This window comes from Triturus cristatus, chromosome 5_1, assembly GCF_964204655.1.
Source record: "Triturus cristatus chromosome 5_1, aTriCri1.1, whole genome shotgun sequence".
NCBI classification, from domain to species: Eukaryota; Metazoa; Chordata; class Amphibia; order Caudata; family Salamandridae; genus Triturus; species Triturus cristatus.
Window position 1 is genome coordinate 213097817 of NC_140587.1, and position 17592 is coordinate 213115408.

A 17592-nucleotide genomic window follows, 5' to 3' on the forward strand; every position below is an offset into this window, starting at 1 on the left:
TATGATTCAAAGAAAAGTTTCAGTTTCTTACCTTAGAAGTGATGTCTGTTCTGCACTGTCTGAATCTGCTGTCACTGTTACATCCTGTTGTGGTTGGCGTGGTGATGACACTTCCTCTTTGTCAGAGCTGTCCTCATCTGGCACTACGTGGAGGCCTTTCCTGTTAGCTATGCTATGCAAAACTGCATAACAGGCAGTTCTTTTGCATGAAGTCTGTGGTGCATACTTTAGAGCTCCTCCACTCTTGTGCAGATATCGGAATCTGCTTTAAGGCCAACTTTATGTTCAATAAATAAACATGTGAGTCTGTGAGCTCGGTTATTCCTTCTATCACTAAGAGTGTGGGCCTGAATGTATGGTGTCATTATCCATGGCCTTAAAGGATGCGCAATGTCATCAGAAATGGTTAAATAACCCATGATATTAATATCAAATAACATATGCCTGATGTACTAAAGAAGATTATGTATGTTAACCTAACCAGCAGATAGCAGTCTGTCTCCAAAATCAGGCGCCTGTATGCTCTACAGTGGAAAAGCATCTAGATAGCGAGTGTACTCTCAGGATTTTTTGCCACTAGCTCTGTGATGAACTTATCAACATTACATGCAACCAGTATAATTCTGATTAAATATTTTTGATATCATTGCATCAAGGAAATTCTGGATAAATCCTTGCGAGCGCACTTTGCGACTCTCCCCCCGCTGCCCAGATAGTTGCCAGAGGCTAGGAGGTGCAGTGAACACAATACCTAAAATGTGTGTGGGTATATCCAGACTCCTTTGAGCATGTGAGCCCATTAATTGATGGGGCTCATCAATGAGGTCAAGTATAATCTGGCTACTTAGCCTGTACCTATCCTAAATGTCCTCCTCTGTCTGTACAAATAAAGTGATCCTAATTCAAAAAACCCTTCATTTGCACTGTCATCTTCTCTGCTGCGTTGTCAACATCCAAATCCTTCTGCTCATCACATTTGGTGCAGACATGTGGAGTCAAAAAAAGTTTGGCTGTAACTTTTATAGTTTTTACATGCTTAACACGTGAAATTGTGAAGTTGTAAATTAGGAAGTGAAAAATGACTAATTTGCGACCTTTTAGAATGGCTTGATACATTACATTTGCGATTCTCTAATTGCTATTCTCAAATAGGAAAAAACAATTAAGAGCTATTAAAGTAGTGATTTCTTAAGTTTTACAGTAGCTGTGAGAAAAAGAAGTGTCCTTTGGAAGTCTATGGTACATAAAAAAAATGTATACATTTAGCAGTCACAAAACAATCTGTGGCTTGCTTGCAATTTACTAAATTTAGTACAACTAATCCTTCTCATGTATTTATGCAACAAGTAGTTGTTAGACCTGGTACCATTGGCGTGAGTCTCCCTTCCATTTTTTCTGATTACCTCCTCTGTTTTTGATATGTTATGCTGGTTTAGATGCTTTGGGCACTGTGCCACATTCAGTGCCACGGTGCAAGTGCTCCCTATGTTAAACTGATGTATTAATTAGTGACTCCATGATTAGGATATTTGATTCACCTGTCAGACCCTAGTACAGTGCACCAAAGGTGCCCAGGGCTTGTAAATCAAATGCTGCTGGTGAGCTTGTAGCACTGGTTATGCCACCCACAGAAGCAACTTGTAAAGTGTGTCTCAGGTCTGCCATTGCAGAGCCTATGTGCAGTCTGGTACTGCCATGCTGACTGACCAAGTGCACCCACTTGCCAGTCCCTAAACCTTCCCTTATCTTCCTCTCAGACACCCCAATGGTAGGCCCAAGGGCAGGGTGCATTGTAAGTATAAGGCAGGACATGCCCTGGTGAGTGTGGCATGTCCTAATAGTGAATTACAGCCCTTTTCGCTTTTCACTATTGCAAGGCTACCTGTTCCCAAGAGGCAAGAATGGGCAGTTTGATTATTACATCTTATAATCCTAACTGACTCAGGGAACATGGTAGAAATTCGAGTTTAGTAAGCCTGAACTCAGAATGATAAAATAGATATTTTAGTGAAGTTGGTTTTAACATTCTGTGTTTGAAAATACCACTTTTAGAAAGTAGGTATTTTCTTGCTTAACTGTCCAAGCCTGCCTCTGCTAGGTTGTGTATTGTGTGTCTGGTTCTGTGAGTGACAGGGGCTGGGGGATTCCAGGGGAGAGGGCGAGTCAGCACAGGGCTGAACAGGAAGATCTGCATGTAGATGGATGGGAGGAGTTGCACCTGGGACCTGAATAGGGCTGTGCCTTGCCTCCACAATGCTGACTCCACCTCCTGTGATGTGTCTGATGTCTCTGCCTTGCACTCTGAAAGGAAAGAAGGAGTCAGGTAAACAAAGTGCTCCAGGACTGACCAGAACTGGTTTGGACTAGGCAAAGGCCTCTCTGCCTTCAGAGAACAAAGAGAAAAGTAGTATAAATATGGGGACCCAGACCCCAAGACTTTAGATCACTTCTGGAACAACAAGAAGAAACCTCTGCCAAGGAGAAGAACCAAAGGAAGCTGTATAAGTGGACTGCCTCCCTGCCAGTGTGCTGTGTTGCTGGGTTGGCCTATAGTGGTGTTTTCAGTGCCAAGGAGAGGAGAAGGAACTTTTGTGTGTACTTCATCATCTTGCAGAATCAAGGGCTTGAACTTGTGCTTGCTACCTGCTGAAGTCTCAGGGACTATTTCGAATTTTAGAGCCATACTTCGGTAAATCGCAGATTACTATTCTTGGGGATCTAAACTTCCATCTGGACGATCTGGGAGCAAGGGATACATCTCAGCTGATTGATTCGCTGGAAGCCTGTGAGTTTAGCCAGCTGGTGAAAAGCCCTACTCATCGAGCGGGCCATATACTAGACGGGGTTTTCGCTAACGACTCTAGACTCTCAGCTGGCTCTCCTATTCCCTTGGCCTGGTCGGACAATCTGGCAGTACCCCTTGAATCTATAATCCTGGGTGAAGAGCCCCGCAGTTGTGCCTCCAGCAATAGAGGTTGGAAAAGAAGTTATAAAAATATCACCACTGAAGCCCTCGCTCCTTTTATAAGAGGCTCTGGGGCACCACCTTTACGAGATGTTGATGAGGCGGCTCAGGAGCTTGCCGACTCCATTACCAGAGCGGTTGACGTGCTTGCTCCCGCCTCTTTGCGATATGTGGCTCGGCGGAAACCCTCAGCGCCCTGGTTCACAGAGTCTTTAAGACTCCTAAGACAAACCTGTAGAGCCAAGGAGAGGAAATGGCGTAAGTCATGGGATCCTTCTGACAGAGATGACCATAAACGGATGTTACGAACCTATAAAGTTAGTGTGATTAAAGAGAAACAGGACTATTTTTCGAACCTGACGGTCTCCCTTTCTTCGTCCAAAGAACTGTTCAAAATAGTTGACTCTTTATGTTCTCTTCAGACTCCTGACCCAGTTGAGAACTCACAGGAGCTATGTAACAACATCTCCGACTTCTTTTAAAAGAAAATTTCGGACATTCATCTGGACCTAGAAACTCAGAGGAATCTGTTAGACGACTGTTCCTTCCTCGATATTAAGGCCTCAGAATCCGGGAGGAAGGACTCAAATAAGTTCCTTACCCTTTTTCCGCCGCTTTCTCTTGAGGGTCTTAACGTCCTACTTGACAGGACTAAGTCTGCTTCTCCTGTTGACCCCTGTCCCCTAAAAGTTCTAAATGAGTGCAGGGAGGTCCTTTTGCCCCCATTGCTGGAAGTAATGAATGAGGCCCTGGCCCCGGGTACTTTCCCCTCGGCCAGGAAAAAGGCCATAGTGAAGCCTCTCCTTAAAAAGCCTTCCCTCGATCCTGGAGTATTGAAGAACTTTAGACCAATATCCCTGCTACCTGCTCCGGCTAAGATGCTCGAAGCCCACCTTAACCTTCATTTATCCACCTTTCTTGACTCCTCTGAGTTCCTTGATAGTTCTCAGCATGGTTTCAGGAAATTCCACAGCACTGAATCTGCTCTGACTATGGTGGTTAATAATATTCGCTGTAGGGTTGATTGTGGTCAGACGACCATTCTGGTCCTATTGGATCTCACTGCAGCGTTTGACACCCTGTCTCCCTCTATCTTAACTTCTCGGTTAAGGGAGGCAGGGGTGGCTGGGTCGGCTTTAGCTCTCCTTGACTTTTTTTTACATCTTAGAGAGCAAAGAGTCATGCTCGGAGAGTTCCTCTCCCCTGCTAAATCTTTGCAATGTGGGGTGCCCCAAGGGTCTGCCCTAAGCCCAACCTTATTCAACATCTATGTTGCCCCCCTTGCTAGATTAGTAAGATCTCAGGGGATGGAGGTTGTGTCGTATGCCGACGACACGCAAATTATGGTGTCCCTAGCCCACTCTGTTAGTGCCTCGGCGTCTAGCTTTAGGTCATGTATGCAGATGGTGGCGGAGTGGATGGTTCTAAACTCCTTAAAATTGAATGCCGACAAAACAGAGGTCCTGGTCTTTGGTAAGGACCAGGACATCTGGTCTAGTGATTGGTGGCCTACATCTTTGGGCACTTGTCCTTCCCCTTCCAAGTCGGCTCGGAATCTCGGTGTCATCTTTGATACTTCGTTATCTATGAATCTCCAGGTCAACAGGACGGTATCCACTTGTTGGGGAGTCATCATGACCCTTAAAAAAATTCTTCATTATCTCTCGATTCAGGCACGTAAGCAGACCGTGATCGCCCTTGTTGGTTCTAGGCTGGATTATTGTAATGCATTATATGCGGAGATCAATAAATACCTTATCCAGCGGCTTCAGGTTGTGCAGAATGCTGCCGCCAAATTTGTTTTGGCTCTCCCAAAAGACTCTTCTGCAACAACTGCCAGGAAGACCCTACACTGGCTCCCCATTCATCATAGGATTTCATTTAAACTCCTATGCCTCACATATAGAGCCCTTCTTGCTGGCCCTTCGGATGCTTTGGGGTCTCTGTTGACCCGCTACATTCCCAGTAGATGTCTCCGCTCCTCTGATGCTAATCAATTGGTAGTCCCTCGAACCAAGAAGATTAGATGGGGTAGCAGAGCTTTTTCCATCGTCGCTCCGCTACTTTGGAATTCCCTCCCTTTGGAGATTAAGTCCCAACCTTCCTTGGTTCTCTTTAGGAAGGCACTTAAGACCTGGTATTTTATGAAGGCCTACCAGTAAGTTCCTCTTATCCTCTAGTTAGCATTTTGTGGTTAGGCGCCTTGACGCCCATTGGGCTTAGTAGCGCGGTACAAGTCTGTCTCATTCATTCATTCACTTCACCACCAGCTCCCCCCTGAATTTCCTTGCTGGGAATTCTATCTGCAGAATCCTGAGTGTCGCTGGGAGCTGGAAGCGCGATGCAACAAGAAGAAGCGTTTTGCCGCCGCAGCTGCAGTCATCGCATCGCCGGAGAAGCGTGCCGCTGCCGCTGCATCTCCCAGAAGCGTGCCTTCGTCGAAGCTGTCTGCTGTCGCATCACCGGAGAAGCGCATCACAACCGTGAGGGTCGCCGTCGCATCATCGGAGAAGTGTGTAGCAGGGCCTGTCGCGGCTCCAAAGTACAGAGTCGCCACAAGGCTGCCAGGGCATGCCCCCATCGTCTCAACATTATCACATCAAGGGCGCCATCTTATCACATCGCACCGGATTGTCGCATTACATCGAGGCGCCATCTTGCCGCATCGCAACCGGGCTGCAGCACGAGAAGCTACGCATCACCTTCTCTCCGGTAAGGATCAGGACGCATCCCCTACTCTGCGCAAGCATTGAGGCGCGACGCATCATCTCCCCCGAAGTGAGGAACCAACGCATCTCCAACACTGCGAGCCTTTTGTTTCTTTTGCATTACGCATCCAGGTACTTTTGTGAGAACTGTGTCGCATTTACCATCAACTTGAACTAAGTTACTTCTACCATCTTTAAGTCAATTTTGAGTACAGTATTGTGTATTTTTGTTGTTTGTGGTCTTGTGTTAAGTCTATATAAAGAATGCTTATTTTTATAAAACCTGTGTGGTGTCCATCTGTAGTGTTTTCACTGTATTACTGTATGTTTTCACAAATGCTTAACACACTGCCTCTGACATAAGCCTGTCTGCTCGTGCCAAGCTACCAAGGGGGTGAGCAGGGATTGTCCAGTAGTGTAATCCCCTTTCCCTGACTTAGAAGCAAGGGTCCCTATTTGGTCAAAGGTGCCTACCTCCTCCAACTAGAGACCCCCAGTTCTAACAGTAGTCTTTGTCCAAAATGTTTTAAAGAAATGCGTTTTGTTGCACTATTATCAGGGCCTTTGGAATTAAGAGATTCTGGGGTCGTGGCTGACAGCCGCCTGAGAGCTCTCTTTAGCCCATAAAGAGCACCTTCTGGCGGATACAGGGATGAGATGGCCTGATGAGAGATGGGTCTCGATGTCTCTTACCTGCAACAATACTGCTGTAGCTCTGGTGACTAACCCTCCCATCTATACACCGTCAGGAACACTGGAGCATCTATATGCCCATTTTCAGAGGTCAGGCAACAAAATGGCCACTGCCATGCTTTTCATACATTTCACATTTATTATGGCTGGAGCGCCATCATTTTTGGAAAGCGGGTTCACCCATTTCTTTTTCCAGATTGTACCTCATGATTTCTGGAAGGACTCTGAGGGGTTTAAACAAGGTCGGGCATCATCTTTGGAGACAAAATGGCAACTATGGATACCAGTTAAATGTTTTGCATCTAAACGACTGTGAATCAAGTTTTCTACCTCACTGGATGATCCTGATTACTGTGTCTAGATGAATAACTGTCTCTGATTAGAGGGCATTGTGATTGTGGCTATCCTTTATGATTTGAGGTTAGATCTATGCATAATTCATTATTACACTTTCTGGCCTCTCTCTTGAACATTAACCTTTATACGCCATCATTGCTTACATACTCTAACTCACTCTAACATCTACAAGAGGTTTTTCATTGGTGATATATACCTCTCTCCATGCATAAGCATGGCCAAAGGTAGGGATAGAGAATGGAAAGATTCCAAAGACCTCAAAACGGGACAGAAAAGACCTAAATCTACCCCACCGTTACCAGACTCACCATTGAAATCTAAGTCATATCCGTCTGATAATGTGGATCTTATTCACTGCCCTTCTTGATCTTACACAAAGCACGAAAACTAATACAGATCTCAAGCAAACTGACATCCAGGGTCTAAGGAAAGATTTCAAAAGTCTTGCTAACAGGATCACTGAGGCTGAATCTCGTATAAACTGCCTGGAAGATGATAGCAAGAGTTCTCAAAAACTTTCCAGCTCAATGTGTTTTAAATTGGCTTCCCTCGCAATGGAGGTTAGTGATTTGGAAAATCGTATTCACAGAGGAAACCTACACATTTCTGGCCTGCCAGAGAGCGCTGAAGTTGCATCAAATTTATGTGTGGATTTCCTTGAGACATGAATATTGCTTTCTCTAAATGCTTTGAGATTGAGAGAGCTCATAGGATCTCCTCGGGCAGACCCACACTGAACTGCTCTAAAAGCAAACAACACCCTAGGACCATGATATTTAAACCTCTGAGATATCAACACAAAGAGGAGATTCTGAAACATATGAAAAAACATCAGTACATATCTTGGGAAGGAGCAAGAATTGGTATTGCTCAGAATTACACTAAAGACGCCATCATCTGTAGGAAGGGGTTTCTAGCCCTCGGACATGAACTCAGATCTCTTTACATGCACCATTTCTTTGTGGACATCAACTCAGTTTTCTCTCCATACAACATTTCTTTTTGGGTCCTTCTCATCTCAAAATCATTTTCAACGATAAATCTAGACTCTTTTTGGATCATGCTGATCTCTAGAAGTTCCTACAGGCTATCAAACATTCTGATATGGACCAGTGAGCTAAACCAGTTGTGATCTCACTTTATGTTCATTTGGATCTAATTGTGATGCTTGGCATGTCTTCTAGTTTGGATTAATGTAACTTCTTTTGTTACCTACATATTTGGGATCTGAGCAGGGTCCGAACATGACTGTGCTGTATGGATAAATATTGTCTTACTGATATAATATGTCTTTGTGATTTAATCCATGTTGTCTAAGGTAGCTAGATGCTATGGCGATATAGTCTTTTCAGAATAATGCTATACTGAACTCTTGCTATTTGCTACTGTGATGTAAGTTTACCTTTACTTCTTTACTTAAGGTACTTAAGATGTGCCTGACTGATAATTCATTATTTGCCTGTATTATGCTCCGCAGGTGTTTTCATAGCCTGTTTATATGCAACTATCATCTGTTTCACCACAATTGTTCTCTTTAACTTGATAAGAGGCCTCCTCATAGTGATCCCCTTTTTTCCCATTTATCAAATACGTTGAGTGGGTTTCTGAGCTATAGAGCTTCTTTGGGTTGGGGTTGGGAGGATTCTTTTTTATTTTTGCTTGTTTCTCTTCTATTTTTCTCCTTACCCCTATTAACCAACTCCCTATTATCTAGTTACTCATGTTATTATTCTATTTTCAGGTGGCTTCTGTTAAGAAACTTCCTTGACCTTTATCCCAAATCAATCTTTCATATGGGTACCATGCTTTTTTCATGTCAGTCCATTCCACCGTGTTATACTGGGTTCTAAGATGACACCTTATACAATAATCTATACCACATCCCTATTGCTAACAATATGGGTACTTCCAACATGCATTCACTTAAAACACTCTCCCTCAATACCAAGGGTCTTAACCATCCTGTTAAAGAAGGAAAATAGCAGATTATTGCCATAAACTCACGAGTGACATCATTCTTCTGCAGGAGCCTAAATCAGAACATACAGCATATCTGAAACTCAAATATCACTGGATAAATGATTGATGCGGATAACCCTGAATTCTGGTCTTCCCTCAACAGAACAATTACAGATCCCAACAATTTTAAGGTATAATTCTGGGGGAAAACTTCAATCTTCGCTTGGATGACTCGGTAGACCACTTATCTCGAGTCAAATTTCGTCCCAGCCGATCACACACCCAACTTACAAATTTATGCACCACTCATAATTTCATTGATGTTTGGAGGATTCACAACCCTACAGACATTGAATATGCCTTTTACTCATACCCCCATGATTTCTTTTTAAGGATTGATTACCTTTTAATAAATGGCCAACTTTTTCAGCACATGCCCGCTCCTGAGCTAGACCCAATTGTAGTCTTAGACCATGCATGTGATCAGGTAAATAGGCCACACTTGCATCAGTAGTTGTTTGCTGACAAACACCAGGCATTGTGTATGAAAGAGGAGGCGAAACATTGTTTGGGGTGGTCAAAGAGGGTTTGATTGGCAAAGCTGAGGTCCTTGTCCAGTAAGGCAAGAGCATAGCATGGAAGGTTGGAAAGGAGCTTTTACGGTTGTCTATTTTGCTCATTAATAAGGCATTGATTAGGCCTCTGCAGAGAGGAAGGGATGGCTTTGGACGATTTCATGTATATTCCCTGGTATCCTGTTGCTGGGCAGTGGCGAGAGGAACGCTTAGAAGGTTCCAGTGCTGAGTTTAACAGAACTCCTTTATTGCTTACCAGTTACCTTCATTATATACTCTTCCTTTTCCCAATCCTAAGAGTTGAGGAAGGACTGGCTTCTGACCCTCCTCCAAGGGAGGTACTAGACAGAGCTCTACACTAAACACTTCCTGAAATTGTGAGCATAACAAAATACATCTATGCCTCCCATAACTTCAAGAGAGGGAGGGAGGGAGTAGGACTGGGGCAAGGAAAAGTATACTCAGGATAATGAAAAGTGCCAGTACGTAATAGGGGCATTACTGCTTTGTTACACTTATTTCTCTCAGTTATAGGATTTGAGGATATAACAAACAAAAGAGGCATGGTTGAACAAGCAAAAAAAAGATATTGATGCTGCACCCATACCTTTACCCTGGAAAATAAATAAAATATATTAATGTATTCACTGCTTCAAAGACTGAAGGAACCAACATAGCCACGATATTTAACACATGCAGTCTGTAAAGTGGCTGCTCGGTGCAACCAAGACATTGAAATTCTCAGGGCCGCTGCACAACAAGTAGCAATACGCCTTATGGAGCAGCCCAAAATAGAAGGAGAGAAAGGAAAGCGTGACAACTAATAAGAGGTTAAAATTGCATTTCATACTCAATGACTAAAGGTAGCCACTGACGGTTTATATCATTTTCTTACTGAACCAAAAGTCATAAAAAATGATCTGATGAAAGAAGTTCAGAAGTTCTCCGAAGGTAAATGCATACAGCTCTGTCCACATCTAGAGAGTGCAGAGGAATCTCCCCAGGTAAAGAAGTGGAAGGATATAGATAAGGACGAATAATTTATTTTAGAATGAAAGGAGGAGAGAGACGTAGGACAAGGACCACAGGAAAGAAAAGAAGAAAACAATGTAGGGCACCAATTTGCTCTATTCTCCTTGCCAAAGCGATGGCCTCCAGAAAAACTACCTTAGCAGAGAGGATATTAAAAGGGGCCTTTTTTAAGGGCTCAAACGGGCCAGCTGGAAAGCCTTTGCAACTAATGGAAGATCTCTTGGAGGAACCAAAAAATCATATCTTAGGTCTTTGAAAGAAAACACTTTTTTAAAAATATAATACCATTTTGCTCCACTGTATGGATTTCATCATGATTTATTAAAGAGACAAAATCTTCATCATTCCCACCGAGATGATAACCAGGTTGAGAAGTCTGTTCATTTGGAATAAGACCAGGACCATGCAGATGCAACTGAGGTTGGAAATGCAGATCAATGACAGCATTCAGTCTTTTCAATCATCAGCCTCAAAATATTTGTAAACAGGACTAGAGTAGCAGGAGATGTAGGTGAAACAGACTAATGCTATTGCTCTCTCCTGTTATGCCTGTGTCATCTGTGGGAGTGAGACAGGCTTTCTTTCTTGATTCGCATGCTTCTGTTTTGAGCAACGCTTTCTAATGGAAGGGAGAGCAAGTTCATAGCGCACAAAGAGATACTTTTAGCACAAAATATTCTTAGTGAACTACTAACCATGTAAAACTGAGCTTCTTCTTAAATAAAGAAAGCTCCTATGGAAAGTGTGTGCAAACACTACAGGGATACAGCACAAAACTGACCCAGAAGCATCAGTTACAACCCTCTGCATCTAGACATCCACTCCACAAGATCAGCCAAGCAAGGCTCCATAACAATTTTCCAAATTTTACACAGACAGGGACAAATAACGTTTTTTTTAAACTCTCCCCACCATGCTGCTTGCTGTGCATTGTGGAGTACATAAACAGTTTCATGGCATCATCCCAGGGCAAAGAGGAGAATTGGCAATACAGGAATCCATTGGAAGCTCACCTAACAAGAGTTATGCCTTTAATCATAAAGAGGATGGAAGCAGAGCAGCCTCCTCTTGAATTCATTCTCTTTGAATAAGTCCTCCAAACCTCACTGAGCTAAATAACAAGACAACATCAGCTTACCTGTCTACCACAGGCCTGCTACAGCTCTGTCGTATCCCTCCCCTGCGTGGTGCAAATATCTTTCAGATTTCTAGTTAAAGATTTATTTTAGAAGTCAGTTCTTGGAGATTAGCACCCTTCAAATCTTAGGACTGGGAAGAGGAAGTATTACAAAGTGATAATTCTAAGATTCCTAGCAAAGGGGTATGCGTAGAACCAAGTGAACCCAGTGGTGTAACAATAACCCCCGCAACCCCGAGCTCCGGGGGCACCCTTCAGCATTGGCAGGTCCTTGGCCTGAGAACTCCGGACTGGGTCCGGAGCCTGGGGGCCCCCTACATGTACTTTGCAGGGGGCCCCCCTTAAGTTTTGTTACGCCACTGCCAGGGATGGCACCTAAATACTAGATTTAGGGGCATTAAAGGGAATAACAGGTAGTGGCCAATGGGCTACATGCCTTTAGGATGTCTACACCCTCTAAGTGACCACTTCCTGTGGGAATGGGCCTACCCTAGCCTAGATAGGTTAATTCCTGCCATCTTAAGATGGAGCAATTGTAAAAGTTGTGCTCACATCACCTGCCTCACCTTAGGGGTGGTGCTGGCTAAATGTGAGCACACCACCTCATCTAACTAATTTTCCCGCCCGTCCTCCCACCAGATGTGGAGCAGGAAAGGGGTGTTGGCATCCTCCACTATCTGGAGATGCCTGGGTCGCATTTCAAAGGCGGCATCGATTTTGAAGCTTCCTGCCTTGGAAGGCCACCCTTGCTTGGAGGAGGTAGGAAGCACCTCTACCCACAGCAGGCTTTGTTCCTGGCCTTGGGGATCACTGGCTCTTACCCCATAAGGTCAGAAACATGTCTGGTGGTGTCAGACTGGCAAGGACTAGTCAGAGACCACAACAGTGCTTGTTAGGTTTACAGGGGGCCCTCTAAGGATCTGCGGGTACAGTAAAGCCATCATGAAGCTAGGAAACGTTTAATTATAAGTATCCAGCCCATGCACTCTCAATGAGTTCCCTGTGCACTTACAATATCCAAGAATGAATCTGATATTGTAGGGCCATATCTGCTTGTGCAGATATATCCACACATGGGGTATAGTGCACCCTGCCTTAGCGCTGTAAGGCCTGCAGTAGGGGTGACTTATCTATACCTCAAGCAGTGTCTATGGGCATGGAACACAGGGCTGTGTGCCATGTTGACTCTTCAATTTTATGTGCCAAGATACGCAGCCTGCAATGCAGTTTGCATGGTCTTGGTGAGGGATCTCTAGTGTGGCACAATTTGTGCTGCAGCCCTAGGGGACCCTCTTCAGTACCACTGCCCTTGGTACCAATGGTACCATCTACTAGGGACTTACAGGAGTTGCTGAAGTTTTGCCAATTGTAGTACAGTTTTAGGGAAAGAACACTGGTACTGGGAACCTGGTCAGCAGGGACTCAGTACACCTCAGTCAAAGTTGCATCAGAAACAAAGTGTGGGGTGGGAGATGGTTCTCAACAAGAACCCAGTATCCCACAATGATCAAAAAGAATAAAGTTGGCCGGTGCTTAGCAAATTACTTATAATTACAAAAAACACATCTATCATCCCAACCATTAAAAATGCCAACAGAGGTAATGTTACATCTGTGAGAGACATAATTGAGTCTTGTCAAGATTTTTAGGAATCCTTGTATACCCCTAATTCTTCAATTGATGTTAATTTCGGTGAGAATCTTTTAAACAAATTATCACTGTCTACATTAGTCCCAGATTCCAGAGACACTCTTAATAATTATCACAAAAAATCCTTGGGTCTAAAGTTACAACGTAGGCATATAAAGTGACAAACGAAATACAACAAGCTGTGGGAAAATCCCTTTCAGGACGAAATCCCTCACCCCCTAAAGGTGGCATGCTTCATCATCTGGGGTTCTCTTCTTGGTGGGAACACCTAGTCCCACCAAGGGCTACAACTCCCTCTCTGAGAGGAAGGAGCTCAGCAGTGTTTTGTATTCCTACTCTACTCAGGATATACTAAATCCAACAGTGAGATGAAAAGTAGTGGTGAGGGTGCAGCGCCACAAAAATGTCAAACCGTGAAGGTGGTGAAGTTAAAACTGACTAACAAGAACAAAAAATATGCTTTTAATGACTTGTTCTTGCTGACAGGATTAAAAAACAGTGCGCCTGCTGTATGGATTTAAACTGTGTGTGTCGGACAATGGGGTCTACATGTTTCAGCCAAGTCGACCCGAGAGGTTATTGGGGATATTATCCTTGCAGGTCTTTAAAAATTTCCCTTGGACCCCCCTTTCAAATATATTTGTGTTAAGTACACTCTTAATAATCCCACATAACAGGGCGAAATACTCAAAGCCATTTCTAGTCTCAAACTTGGTAAAGTCCTTGGTCTGGACGGTTTCAACATTGCATTTACAAGACATATACGTGATAGCTGCTCATGCCCCTCCACAATCTGTTTCTCTCTTTTGAGAACCCAGGAAAGAGCCAAGGCTCTGCCACTGTAGCCACAATAGTTATTATTCCCAAAGAAGGTTAAGATCCGCTTGAGATCAAAAACTATTGTCCAATTGCTCTAATAAACATTGACTGCAAGATTTATGCCTAAGTGATAGCCACAAGATTAGAAAAAATTTTGAGTAAACTGATACAGTTGACACAAACATGTTTCCTTAAAGGCGACTGGCAAGCGACAATACTAGGACACTATGCTATGCTCCGTAAAAGTCTAAGGGGCTTATCTACAAGCCCCTTGCACCGTCGGTGCGTCACCTTTAACATGGGAAAAAATGACGTACCAGCAACGCAAGGGGATTGTAAATAAGCCCCATAAATCTTAAACTCCCCTTCTGCTGCCATAGCCTTGGATGCAGAAAAGGCCTTTGATAAAGTCTGTTGAACCTTTCTGAGGGCCACTTTACAGAGATATGGTCTTGGAGATAATTTCATTAAAATTGAATTTGCCCTTTACCATGAAACAAAAGGTACAGTTCGAATCAAAGGTTGTACCTCAAATTTATTCCCAATTAAATCAAGGCACTTGTCTAGGTTATCCTCTCTAACGGCTTCTTTTTGTACTATCCATTGAACCCCTGCTTGAATAAATTAGAAATGATATTGGCATTAAAGGTATTCCCTTTACCTCTGATCCACAAAACGTTGCGGCCTATGCAGATAATTTCTCAATCTTTACAGAAGAGGCGGATAAGGCTATCCCCTGCATACTAAAAGTAATCTCAGAATACGCAGAGGTATCTGATTACAGCCGCAATAAAGAGAAAACTAAGGTTTCCCCCATGAATATTCATTCCCTTTCTTCCCTAGTTCAAAACTCTGACCTCAAATGACAGAACAGCTCACTAAAATACCTAGGTATATGGTTTTGGAACGACTCTCGTGCAACCCTGCTAATTAATGTAGGAAAAACCCTTCCAAAAACAGGGGCGGCTGCTGCCAATCTGAGCTGGGGGGTGGAAAGAAAAATAATAATCTAAGAAGTATAAACTTACTTTTCCTGCCGGCCACTGAAATCTTCTGCAACCGCGCCATGCTGCTCCTCTGCTCCCAGCCCAGCACTAAAATTCCCATGTGCACAGGCTCCCTGACCCCACATAATCCCAAAGTTTCTCCCACCATGAGAGAAGCGATGGAATTGGGCAGAGAGGACCAGTTTTGCGCCCCCGCAGGGTCATGGAGCCTGTGCCCCTGAGCGCCAGGGGCACAAGGAACAGCCTGGCAATTTCCAAGTGCGCATGTCGGTTTGGACGCCAAACCAACATGTGCACTTTTAGTGCCTACCACTCCTCCTCCCCCGCTGTGTGACGCTGCAGCCTAGCCCCAGCTTGCTCTTGACTCGGCAGACTTGAAGTAAAAATAAGATGACAGTAAAATAATGTTATTGTCATTTTATTTTCCTTCTGACTGCTGCATTTCAGCAGTGGGTCGGCATTCCTCTACCATAGCGTAGGATCCCCCCTGTTAAAAAAAAAAAAAAAACTGATCACACAGTGGTCTCCAACATCCATCACTAGGTAAGATAGACTTGAAACAAAATGATGCTTATGCCCATAATCTATTCCAGATTGGTATGCTACCTTTTAAACTTTCGAACAACTTCTTTATATAAATAGATAACATTTTGATAGACTTTTTGTGGAAAAGCAAACGAGCCAGGATTTCCCTTAAGAAACTTAGAATGGCTAAAGAGGAGTGTGAGTTACATTCCCAGACTTTCTTAGATATTGCCAGGCCTTCTGGGGAAGGCAAGTTGCCTGGCGGTTTTCCAATGTCATTTCTAATATTCCCACATAGCTTTCTATAGAAAGGAACTTGACTGTTCCTCCTCCAATATGTGCTCTTTTAACGATACGCAATACTCATTGCATTGATATACCTCACTCACTTCTCACGATATGGGATACCATTGACTCCCTACGATCTGTTGACAGAAACTATTACAGAGAATCTCTAAATTAGAACTAGCTTCCTTGTCGTTCAATAAACAGATCAAAATTGAATGTCAAGGAGATTTTTGGAAGGAAAGGGCGTTGAAAGGCATCTCCCTCCTCAAAGATCTTGGTACAGATACAGATCCTGTTTCTTTTTCAGTTTTACTGGACTAATACAAAGTGACTAGCCTAGGTTTTGACACTTTCTTAAAGGTAAAATCCGGTATCAGGAAGTTAGGCCGAATCCACAAACCCACCCTTCCAAAAGTCTTGGGCAATTTCACTACGATAGGACATGTAGCTTCTAAAATATATAATCTTCTCAAGGACCCTCAACACTCGAGTGACAAAATCTAACTCCAATAACTGGAGTTCGATTTTCCAATTAGAGTCTGATGCAGTTATCCCCCGTCGGCATGGACCAAAATATGGAGTTCTACTTTTGTAGGGAAGATTACACCTGCCCTTTACCAAATGAGGCTATGGGTCGTACACAATGTCTACTGGACACCACTTAAACTTCATAGATTGAGGCTATCAGATTCAAATCTTTTCTGGAGCTCTAAATTGGTTGCTGGTGATTCCACTTCCATGGTTTATTATTGTAATCACGTCCACCCTCTTTGGCAATACATAGAAACCATGATTCAAAAGATTTGTAATGTCAAGTTCTGCATTGATGCCCCACAGCACTTCTGGGTGTAAATGCCTCCTCCCTATCCGAAAGAATTTCTGTCTATGGTACCGAACTCGTTGACTTACTACTGGCCATTGGTACTAAGTTGATTCTTTCTGAATGGAAAACCTCCTCAAACATTTCCTCACCTACACGGTGGTCTTGGGTTTGTTTTATCAGAAGTGCAGATAATTCCTGCTTCAAAAAATGTCATGTCTTATCATCATCCAGGAAACTATGAGATGCCTTAGATAGCCATTTACAAAAGAATAAACCCCTTCATTTTCTTCATGAACTTTGTTATATGTGGGGACGACTCCAAACATGGAACATCAGAAGGTGGTAACCTTGTACTATGTTTCGCACATGCGCTCTTTTTCAGCCTAGACAATTTGGTGTGTCTCCCTTTTCCTCCTTCTATCCCTTTACTCTCCTTTTCTTCGCTATTTTTCTCATTATGAAAACTGTAGTATCTAGACTTATTGCATTTCAATATGTACAGCTGTTATTATTCCACAAGTCATGGTAGCCTTGTACCTTGCATTGACATAACTTTTATTTTTTCTATACCAGATTTCTGGGTACCATTCTTCGTGCCCATAATGTTGTCATTACTTTTATTTTAAGACACAGCCGTTTATTGGTATGTTGGTTCATATCTGCACGCAAGCACGCCTTTAATTATGATTATATTTTTACTGTCTGATAAAATAGTGAAGTAATACTGCCATAGAATGTGCTGCATTGTGCTGCATAGTTTGCTTTTTCTTCCCGCATAATTTAGTCAGCCGCGCCGCATAATTCAGTCCTCCGCTGCTGCATAATTTCAGTGCCCCTTTCCTATGTATGATTTTGTTCTGCACCTGTGCGTTATTATATACTCATTCAGTTCTAAACGCTCTGAAGGATCAACAGAACTGTTATATTTACAATGTTCTTGCATTTAATATATGCTATGTGCGTTTCTTTGACTTCCATGTAAAAAGTCCTTACTATTTACTCAACCTGTATTCACACTGCATGTAAATAGCTCTGTTTTTCAAGTCACTCTTT